This window comes from Pelmatolapia mariae, linkage group LG16_19 (assembly GCF_036321145.2).
Source record: "Pelmatolapia mariae isolate MD_Pm_ZW linkage group LG16_19, Pm_UMD_F_2, whole genome shotgun sequence".
NCBI classification, from domain to species: domain Eukaryota; kingdom Metazoa; phylum Chordata; class Actinopteri; order Cichliformes; family Cichlidae; genus Pelmatolapia; species Pelmatolapia mariae.
The window spans coordinates 37,292,938-37,303,774 of record NC_086241.1 but is presented as its reverse complement, the minus strand read 5'-3'; the positions used below and the strand labels follow the sequence as shown (position 1 = coordinate 37,303,774).

Sequence of the window (10,837 nt, the reverse complement as noted above, 5' to 3'; positions counted from 1 at the left end):
CTACGAACGCAGCTGGAATCCACAGCTGTGCGTGTTCATGGATCTTGCATTTTCACCTGCTGGACATCACTACCTGACAAGTTTAACTGTCTTCAGAACATTGCAGTGGCCTTATTGACAGTATTTGGCTCTACATATCTGTGTGAGCAGATTTTCTCTCACATGAGTGTCCTAGGGTAGCCGTCTGAATGCTGGACACTCGGAGACCTGTGTCTCTGAGTGGGAGACCAGAGATCACATTAACATGTGTATCTCTGTATTAACAAACATGACATATTGATCCAGTTTATTTTTCTTATCATTGTTGTGAGGAGACCATAAATAGCATTTGCATTTTCTGCTGTACAGTTCATTTGCTGTTCTTGTTATGGATAAAAAGAGTCTTTTTTTGTTTCAAAATAGCTGATAACTATTCGCTGATAGCTGCCAACATCTGCAAACAAATATAATTCTATAAAGTTGTTCTATATAGTGTGTAACTGTTAATATAGAGCGTTATTAAATTTATTGCTAATGCAATCATATGGCACATTGACTTCTGAGGAAATTTTAGTTGGCACTCATCATCAGAATGGTTGCCAACCCCTGCTGTAGACTGACAATCTTATCCAACCTTATCTACTGGCCAGAAGTGGAACACTGGTTGACATGTATCAGATATCATCTGTCTTGTTGCTAAATTTCTTTTTGTTTTGATATTAAATTGTTCTCCGTAGTCTTGATATTTCACAGTATAAGATAAGATAAGATAAGATAAGATAAGATAAAACTTTATTAATCCCTCGGGTGGGTTCCTCTGGTAAATTCGGTTTCCAAAAGCACAGCACCGACAGAAGTTACAGAACGTGAGCAGAATATTATATATATACACATATATAAATACAGAGACATATATAAATAAAATATACGAAAGGGATAAATAGAATAAATAGGAATAAGAATACAAGGGAATTGCACATTTCAAGTATTGAAGTCTATTGCACCGTTGACTATTAACAAAAAGTATTGCACAGTATTTCAAAAGAGATGATTTTTCTTAGTCTATATAGCTTTAGGGTATGGGGTTACCACTTTATAAGGCTAAGGTAAGATGTACCATGTTTTCAGACACATCTTTCTCGGTTTAAGTTTATGGTATAAATTTTGTTCAAGTACATCAATAAATTGCATGTAATGTGAAATACAAGCAAGCTGGCAATAGACAACAAAAGTTGGGTAGGCTTATTTAATGTTTCATGAAATTTCTCATAAGTCGCTCCAGTCTTTTATAGTAAATTGGCCTTACAGGAGCGAGAATTCAGTATCTTAAGTGTTACTATTAGTTTAATAGATCTCCTGAACCAGGGATAGAAAAAGGCATAAACCAGAGGGTTTACACAGGAATTAAAATAGAAGAGAGTTATAAAAACAGTCGCAGTTGAAGCATTGAGTAGGGTCTTGTCACCTGTAAGTCCAATACAAAAATAAGGTTAAAGACATGCTAGAAATACAAGTACAACAATTCCAAGAATTCTGGCAGCTTTGATTTCAGATTTCTTAATAGTTACTGTTACAGAACCCTGCACAGCGACAGCTTCAATACGAGACCTCATGGAACGAGCCTGAGTAACAACCACCATAAATACTTTCAGATACAGAGCTATGATAACAATGACAGGACCAATAAATGACAATAAAATATCTACAATTCCAGTAACATAATAAACAAGAACCACACACTCACCAGAGCAGGAATTATAACTACCTGGTTGTCCCAGATTATCTTTCAACAGCACAAAGACACAGAAGAGAGAAAAGATCCAACATAATGAAACAGAAGTCCTTACTCTTTTTGAAGTGACTTTGCTTGGGTAATAAAGGGGGTCGCAAATAGCCACATAGCGGTCAACTGATATGAGCACCATGGTTCCTGTTGAGGCATTAGTAACAACATATTCAAAAATATAATACAGAATACACAACTGTTCACCAAGATACCAGCAGCCGTCTATGACCAGTATTTGAAAGACTGTGAGAAGGCCCACAAAACAATCAGAGACAGCCAGAGAGAGGAGGAAGAGGTTGGTCGGGGTGTGGAGCTGCCTGGAGAGGTAAAAGAGCAAAATCTTTTGTCATTTCAGCATACAAAAGCATAGGTTTATTCAAATACAGTGTGGCTTTGCTTTCCTTTTTTCAAGTGATAAAAGGAAATCTGATTAATTGAAGTGGGAAATAGAGATGATAACCAGTAGATTAAGAGCCACAGTGAGCACAGAAATGGAGGACAGTATGACATAAAAGAGAATAGAAAGTGAACAAGGATGCATGGTCTTTCTGCAGGAGGAGTTGAGTTGTGGAAAGCACAGTTCAGCTCTGTCAATGGTTTTCATTGCAACAAAGAGAGGAGAAGATCTTGAGCTCTGACAGCCTTCTGACTGAAGTGCTTTGTTACATGATTGCTTTATTCTTCTTTGTACACCTCCCCCACAGTGGAATGGAGGTCAAGCATGTTACGTGAGGGTACACCCATGGGCCAGATTATGCAATGCAGCAACAGCATTACTCTCCATTACAGGGTCCCAGTCTCCCTAATATCAATCAATCAATCAATCAATCAATCAATCTTTATTTATAAAGCATTTTTCATACAAAAAATGTAGCACAAAGTGCTTTACATGGTTAAAAGCACCCCACCCCGCCCTCCAACTCACTCCCCACACTCTCATTGACATAAACGATCATGAATACACACATTCCCCCTGTTCTTAAAAACATGTACGTTCTCTGCGGCCCTGAGCTCCTCCGGCAGGCTGTTCCACAGATGAGGGCCATACCATTGAAAAGCTGCCTCTCCGTGAGTATGTGTCCTGACTTTGGGAACAGTCAAAAGGCCGGTACCAGAGGACCTCAAGGTCCGCGAGGGTTCATATGGTAAAAGCAAATCTGAGAGATAAGAAGGCCCAAGACCATTAAGACATTTAAAAACCAACAAAAGAACTTTAAAATCGATCCTGAAACACACGGGGAGCCAATGCAGTGATTCTAAAACCGGTGTAATGTAGGCCCGCCCTCTGGTCTTCGTCAGCACACGAGCTGCAGAGTTTTGTAAAAGTTGTAAGGGTGAAATATTCTTTTTGGGGAGACCAGAGAGCAGGGCATTACAGTAATCAATGCGACTGGTAATAAAAGCATGCATCAACATCTCCGTGTTGGCCCGAGAGAGAATAGGGCGGACTCTGGCTATATTTTTTAGATGATAAAATCCAATTTTGGTTACATGTTTAATATGTGGGATAAAACCAAGCTCAGAGTCGAAAATAACACCCAGGTTTTTCACTTGTAGTGAAGGACATAGTGAAAATGCCTGTAATTTAGACAAGAGTTTCTCTCTCTGAGCCTCAGGACCGATGATTAAAACTTCAGTTTTGTCCTGGTTAAGCTGTAAAAAGTTTTCTGCTATCCAAGATCTTATATCTAAAAGACAGTTAAAAAGGGCATCCATTGGTCTGGTGTCATCAGGAGACACGGAGATGTACAGCTGAGTGTCATCAGCGTAACTGTGGAAGTTCACTCCATGCCTCCTGATGACACCGCCAAGAGGGAGCATATACAAATTAAAAAGTACAGGGCCTAAAACCGACCCTTGAGGCACACCACATGTCATTTTATGGATCTTAGAGGAGCATGTATCCATACTCACCATAAAAGTTCTGTCTGAGAGATAGGAAGTGAACCAGTTGTGTACAGCAGCGGTCCCCAACCTTTTTTTCCCCACTGACCGGTTTGTGCCCGACAATATTTTCACGGACCGGCCTTTAAGGTGTCGCGGATAAATACAACAAAATAATACTAGTACCGGTACCGAAAAAAAGAAGATTTATTCATAACACACGTGAAAAGACCCAGGAAAACCGAGTTAACGAAAAAAACGATAACAAAATAACGCTAAAAAACGATCAAAACCCTGAAAACCATACATTTCACACCCGAGTCTCAACTCTCGCAGCCCGGTACCAAATGACTCACGGACCGGTACCGGTCCGTGGCCCGGGGGTTGGGGACCGCTGGTATACAGCACCAGAGAGGCCCACCATGTGTTTCAGTCTGTTTAAAAGAATAGCGTGGTCTACTATATCAAAGGCTGTGCTTAGATGCAGTAGCACCAGGACTGAGAGCTTCTGGGCGTCCCAGTTACATCTAAGATCATTTAAAACCTTTAGGAGAGCAGTCTCTGTGCTGTGGTTCACCCTAAATCCAGACTGAAATATCTCCAGGATCTGTCTATCATTCAGAAAATCATTAATCTGAGTAAAAACAAGTTTTTCTAAAATTTTACTTAAAAATGGTAAGTTGGATACAGGTCTGTAGTTATTAAAATCATTACAATCCAAATTGCTCTTCTTCAGAAGGGGCCTCACCACCGCCGTTTTAAAGGCAGCAGGGAAGACACCCAACTGAAGAGAGCAATTCATCATGTATAAAAGCTCAGCTTCAAAAAATCCATAAAGTGTTTTAAAAAGTGAAGAGGGGATTGGATCTAAAAGGCATGTGGTGGGTCTCACTGTGGAGAAAACTTTCTTAAGGTTCTCAGCATTAACCAGGACAAAGCTGTCCAGTGTCTCCTCAGGTACAATCGAGCCCTCAGATGTGTTTAAAATCATATCACGAGAAGATAAAATATCACATCTGATGGTGTTGATTTTTCCCCTGAAGTGGTCTGCAAACTGCTCACAGAGTGAGTCTGTGGGGGTTCTTTGGGAGCTGTTAAAATCAGGGTTAAATAAATGATCTATGGTGAAAAAGAGGACCTTGGGATTATTTTTGTTGTTACTAATTATTTTGGCGAAGTATGAATTTCTTGAATTCCTTAGTGTATTATTGTAAATTTTAAGTTGCTCGCAAAATATTTGATGGTTGATTGCATTTTTATTTTTCCTCCATCTCCTTTCTGCTGCCCTGCAATTTCTTTTGAGTTTTTTGACTTCTTCTTTTCTCCAGGGTGATACACGTTTTACGTTAATCTTTTTGGTGGTGAGTGGAGCAACAGAGTCAAGGCTTTTCTTCAGTTTGCTGTTAAAATTATTAAAAATAAAATCACAGGGGCCATTCGTCTAGAACCCTGGTAAAATTTGCAGCCACTTCAGAGGTTAGATAGTGCCCCCTCACAGTTCGCACCGAGGTCTCCCGCTGAATATAACCGGTGATGTTAAAAAACACACAGTAGTGGTCAGAGACAGCCAAGTCAACAACAGAGGACACACTGGTGGACAGCCCATGGGTGATGACCAGGTCCAGAGTGTGTCCTCTGTTGTGAGTCGGCTGCGTGACGTGCTGGGTAAAATCCATACAGTGAAGAATATTTAAGAATTCTTTTGATGTCAGAAGGATTATCTATGTGCAGGTTAAAATCACCGGTTTAAATTATCATGTTATATTTTGAGTGTATGTGTGTTAAAAATTCTGAGAATTCCTTGATAAAAGCAGCACCGTCTTTAGGTGGTCTATAAACTGTGACAGATAAAACTGGAGGGCTGCTAAAAACAATAGCATGGAATTCGAAAGTGGTAAAATGGTCAAATAAAATTTGTTTGGTGGTGAGTGTGTTGTTGGTTAAAGATGCAGTCCCACCACCTCTCTTACCACTTCTAATAGAAAAGGAGAAATTAAAATTTGGTGGGGAGGCCTCAGTGAGAACAACTGGTGCATCCGAACCCAGCCATGTTTCAGTTAAAAATAAACAGTCAAGTTTATTATCTAAAATTAAATCATTAATAATAAAAGACTTGTTCAACAGAGAGCGGACATTTAAAAGTGCCATACTGATTGAGACTGGTGGATTTTTGACTGTAGAGTTCAATGGATGTTGACATTTTTGAAGAGACCGGAGGTTTTTAATGTTTTTGGAGTTACTGGATTTATGATAACTCTGTTGCTCTCTGTTTGTGATTATGACGGGTATTGTGTTGACTGTGGGAGAAAGAGGTCCGAGTCCAGAGTTTTGTGTATTACTGTTAAAAGTGGAACAAATATAGGAGCTGGGACCAGGGGGACATCAGTCAGTGGCGGACAGATCAGCAGGTAATGTCAGTTTGGAGTAGTGACAGGGCGGTGTGCGGGAGTGCTGTATGCCAAATGCCAAATTGGCGGACAGCAAACGGCGTCCCCAGGCGTTGAGGTGGAGCCCGTCTGCCCCAAAAAGATGCCTCCTCTCCCAGAAGGCATCAAAATTGTTAATAAAACCCACACCATGGGAGACACAGGCGGAGGAAAGCCAGGTGTTAAGGCTGAGCAGCCGGCTGAAATGGCCTATCCCTCTGCCACAGGTGGGGGTGGGCCCGGAGATAAAAGCACTCACCTGCAACTGACCAAGGAGGCTGAAGAGTTGGAGGAAGTCCAGCTTCAGCAGCTCAGATTGCTGTTTGGGGATGTCATTGGTGCCGATGTGGATGATGAGCCGGTTGGCCTGTGGGTGGGATGCCAGGATGTTGGGAATTCTATCCACTATGTCGACAACGGTGGCTCCCGGGAACGACAGCGTGAGCGCCCCCCTCATCCGCACGTTTCTGACGATGGAATCCCCGAGGACCAGCGTGGAGAGAGGAGGTGCCACCGGGGGCTGCTGGCCATCTGAGACACCCGCGCCGCGGCACCAGGGGTGTTCAGGTGGAGATGCGCCAGCCGGACCGCGTGAGTGACTCCCAGGTAGCCGCGCCATGGGTCCTCTTCTCCGAGGAGCCGGGGTAAAGCACAGCTCTCCGTGGTGAGTTTGCACCACAGCGTCGGGCTGCCCGCCGCGGCTCCGGGGGCGTAGTGGTGGAGATGGCGCAGACCTCGGGATGGCGAGGGCTAGCAGCCAGAGGAGGAAAGTCCACAGGATCCAGGACATTGAATTTATTCTCCAGTACTACCGCACCGGAGGGGTGAGGGTGCGAGAGACGGATCCTCCTGGCCCCTCTGCAGCCACCGCACATCTCAACCACGGTCCATGGCGCTGGTTGGAGTGGAGTGGAGCTGACCAGAGCCTTGGGTCTGGCCCCTAGTTGAAACCAGCAGTTCTCGTGGCAGAAACACCAGCGACGCAAGTTGAGAGCTTGGGTTGACTGTTGGCGGGATCTTGGGACAAAGCAGCTGGGTGGTGCACTGTGTCGGCTAGCTCAGCGCTAGTAGTGGTGGTTTGAGCTTTGCCAAGGAGGATCGTGTCAAGTTCGCGTTCAGCCCCCTGGATTTGGTATAGCGTGGATATCCTTTGTTCCAGCTCGATCACTTTTTGGCTCAGGTTGATGCAGCTTTCACAACTGGATGTTGAGGTAAGTGGTGCCATTCCGAAATCTCGTACCGGCGACAGCATCAAAAACAAAAACAAACAGCGTCAAAAACAAAAACTGCCACTTTAGCTTACGTTAGCTAGTTGCGGCAGTTGCTAGCATGCGTGCACGCAGTCAGGACGCTCCGACGTCTGTATCTTGGCTACAAAATGAGGCAAAGCTTTCTGTTGGACCTGGTAACTCTGGTTACAGTTGAATATACAATTTTTGTTAGAAATGTTTTTAACTGCGTGAAACAGCCCAGAAGTAATTACATGTCAGCCGGAGCGAGAGCTGGCTGAATTCCCTCAATACAAGGAAATGTTCTTCACTGCTTCCTCAAGCATAGGTTACAGTGTGGCATGCTTTACAAAAGGAGCTGCAACACACAATCAGACTGTTCAGGAAAACTGATGATTAGCACAACAGACAAGTTGTGCAGTTCTTCATGTAGTTTACTGCTGGTTGTTTTTCACATTTTTTCACATTCACGCATACTGTCACTGCCATGACAGAAAGGCTGATCACGCTTAGGTCAGTCAACTCTGTTTTCACCATGAGTTAAATGTGTGAGTAAGGAAAGAAAGCCATCATCAGTCTGTTATCATAGGGTTTAATATAATGATTCACCATGGCAGTGGGTAAATAAAGAGCAGAGCCTCCATTTTAATCCAGTGCTCACCATGATATTTAACTTAACAGGAGGGAAGAAAGGAGAGTGTAATTAGCTTGGGCCACTTTGTCATTATTATACACAGAATGAAATATTTTAAATATTTTAGTTTAATTATTCATTATTTTTCAATAAAACTGTTTTTGCCGCAGTTTATGACCATTTATTATAATAATTATTCAGTAAAATGAATCTACTGATGGAAAGTTGTAAGCTTTCTTTTAAAAATGAACTTTCATAATGTTTTCCAGTACTGGATAAAAATGCACAATGAGATTTACAGAAGCACTCTGCTTTAATGTTCCCCAGTGTTACCATTTCTAATATAATCTAATATCAGCCTTCGATGGTGGTTGACGACTCTCTTATAGCCAAGGCATTTTTACAAGTTTTTAATTAATCTAAAGATTTATCACTAAAGCAAACATGTTATAGGAAATGCATAGGCTTTGAGAGATTTTAAATATTATATACTAGCCATATTTAAATAAAGTAAGCAAATTGTACTGGGGAAAATTAAGCCATTATGACTGGCTGGGATGAGCTGGGAAATAGCTGGAGTTTGTCATGAACCGGCTGTGTGGAGGCAGGAGAAGGACCCAAACGCAAAACTCACCGAGACAAAAGGTGAACTCAAAACACTGCTTTATTGCAGGCTAGTACAAAAAATATAACAAACCTAAACTGGGACATGGATAACTAGAGACACAGGGAAACACAGCCATGAGGGAGAACGCGACACAGAACTGAGGGAGACGCAGACCTAAATACACAGAGGGTTAACGAGGGGAGTGGGAGCACACGGGGAACACAGGTGACACTGATAATCATAACGAGACAGGGCAGGAGTGAACACAACATGACGGATGCTGACGAGGGACTGTCAAAGCAAAACAGGAAGTGCACAGAGGTTCAGACAGGAGGAGAGAGAGCACGGGGAGAGCACAGACATAACGGGCTGGGGAAACATGGAATAAAACACAAGGAGAGAGGAAACGAGGGCTCAGAGATACACAGAAGGGCACACAGGGGGTAATCAAATAAGGAACATTTTGGCAGAACCTAGGAACCATGGCATAATGAAAGAACAAAAGTACAAAAACACATGAAAACTAAGAATACTGGGCCAACGTGGCCCAGGACCATGACATCACCCCCCCCTCAAGGGCTGGCTCCCGACAGCCCAAACCCAAGAACCAAAAGACAAGAAAAAACAAAACAACCCACCCAGGGCGGGAGGCGGGGGACCAGGACGGAGGGAACGAAAACCAAACAAAACACAAGGAGCAGGGGACCAAAACTGAGTCCACAAATACACAAAACAGGTCAAAACAGGGAAGCAAAGTCCAAAAAGGGCAGAAGGTCAACCCAGGAGGCGACGGCAGAAGAGTTCACAGTTCGGCTGTTCCGGAGGCCGGCCACGTGAAAAGTGGCAGTGGTAGCAGAACGGGTCCGGAGGCCGGCCGCGTGGAAGACGGCGGCGGCAGCAGAGCGGGTCCGGAGGCCGGCCGCGTGGAAGACGGCGGCGGCAGCAGAGCGGGTCCGGAGGCCGGCCGCGTGGAAGACGGCGGCGGCAGCAGAGCGGGTCCGGAGGCCGGCCGCGTGGAAGACGGCGGCGGCTCTCAAGCATCGGGCGTACTGGTCGAGGCTTGGTGGGCACAGGACCAGACGGTGGCGTGGCAGCCACGGGCGACGATGGAACCGGACCAGACGGTGGCGTGGCAGCCACGGGCGACGATGGAACCGGACCAGACGATGGCGTGGCAGCCACGGGCGACGGCGTAGGCGGAGCTGAAGCAGAGGCCGCGGCTGGACCAGGCGGAGCTGAAGCAGAGGCCGCGGCTGGACCAGGCGGAGCTGAAGCAGAGGCCGCGGCTGGACCAGGCGACGGCGAAGCTGGAGCCGATGTAGAGGCCGGACCAGGCGCGGGCGAAGCAGATGCGGAGGCCGGACCAGGCGCGGGCGAAGCAGATGCGGAGGCCGGAACAGGCGCGGGCGAAGGCGACTTGGACCCTCCAGCGGAGACGAGGAGGTGCTGGCCGGGCTGACCAGAGCCGCCAGCGGAGACGAGGAGGTGCTGGCCGGGCTGACCTGAGCCGCCAGCGGAGACGAGGAGGTGCTGGCCGGGCTGACCTGAGCCGCCAGCGGAGACGAGGAGGTGCTGGCCGGGCTGACCTGAGCCGCCAGCGGAGACGAGGAGGTGCTGGCCGGGCTGACCTGAGCCGCCAGCGGAGACGAGGAGGTGCTGGCCGGGCTGACCTGAACCCCCAGCGGAGACGAGGAGGTGCTGGCCGGGCTGACCAGAGCCGCCAGCGGAGACGAGAAGTGGCCGGAGAGGTTCTCCTGAACCGCCAGCGGAGACGAGGAGGTGCTGGCCGGGCTGACCTGAGCCGCCAGCGGAGACGAGGAGGTGCTGGCCGGGCTGACCTGAGCCGCCAGCGGAGACGAGGAGGTGCTGGCCGGGCTGACCTGAGCCGCCAGCGGAGACGAGGAGGTGCTGGCCGGGCTGACCTGAGCCGCCAGCGGAGACGAGGAGGTGCTGGCCGGGCTGACCTGAGCCGCCAGCGGAGACGAGGAAGTGCTGGCCGGGCTGACCTGAGCCGCCAGCGGAGACGAGGAAGTGCTGGCCGGGCTGACCTGAGCCGCCAGCGGAGACGAGGAAGTGCTGGCCGGGCTGACCAGAGCCGCCAGCGGAGACGAGGAAGTGCTGGCCGGGCTGACCTGAGCCGCCAGCGGAGACGAGGAAGTGCTGGCCGGGCTGACCTGAGCCGCCAGCGGAGACGAGGGATGGCTGGAGCGGTTCTCCTGAACCGCCAGCGAGAAGAGATGCAGAGCCAGCAGGTGCGGAGACCTCTGGCTCAGCGGACGCTAACTGTAGCTG

At 46.9% G+C, this 10,837-nt stretch overlaps 1 pseudogene; it reads right to left on the bottom strand.

Moving 5' to 3' along the window:
* Nucleotides 1-1,265: 1,265 nt before the first annotated feature.
* Nucleotides 1,266-2,369, bottom strand: LOC134646223 (trace amine-associated receptor 13c-like; annotated as a pseudogene).
* Nucleotides 2,370-10,837: the final 8,468 nt, after the last annotated feature.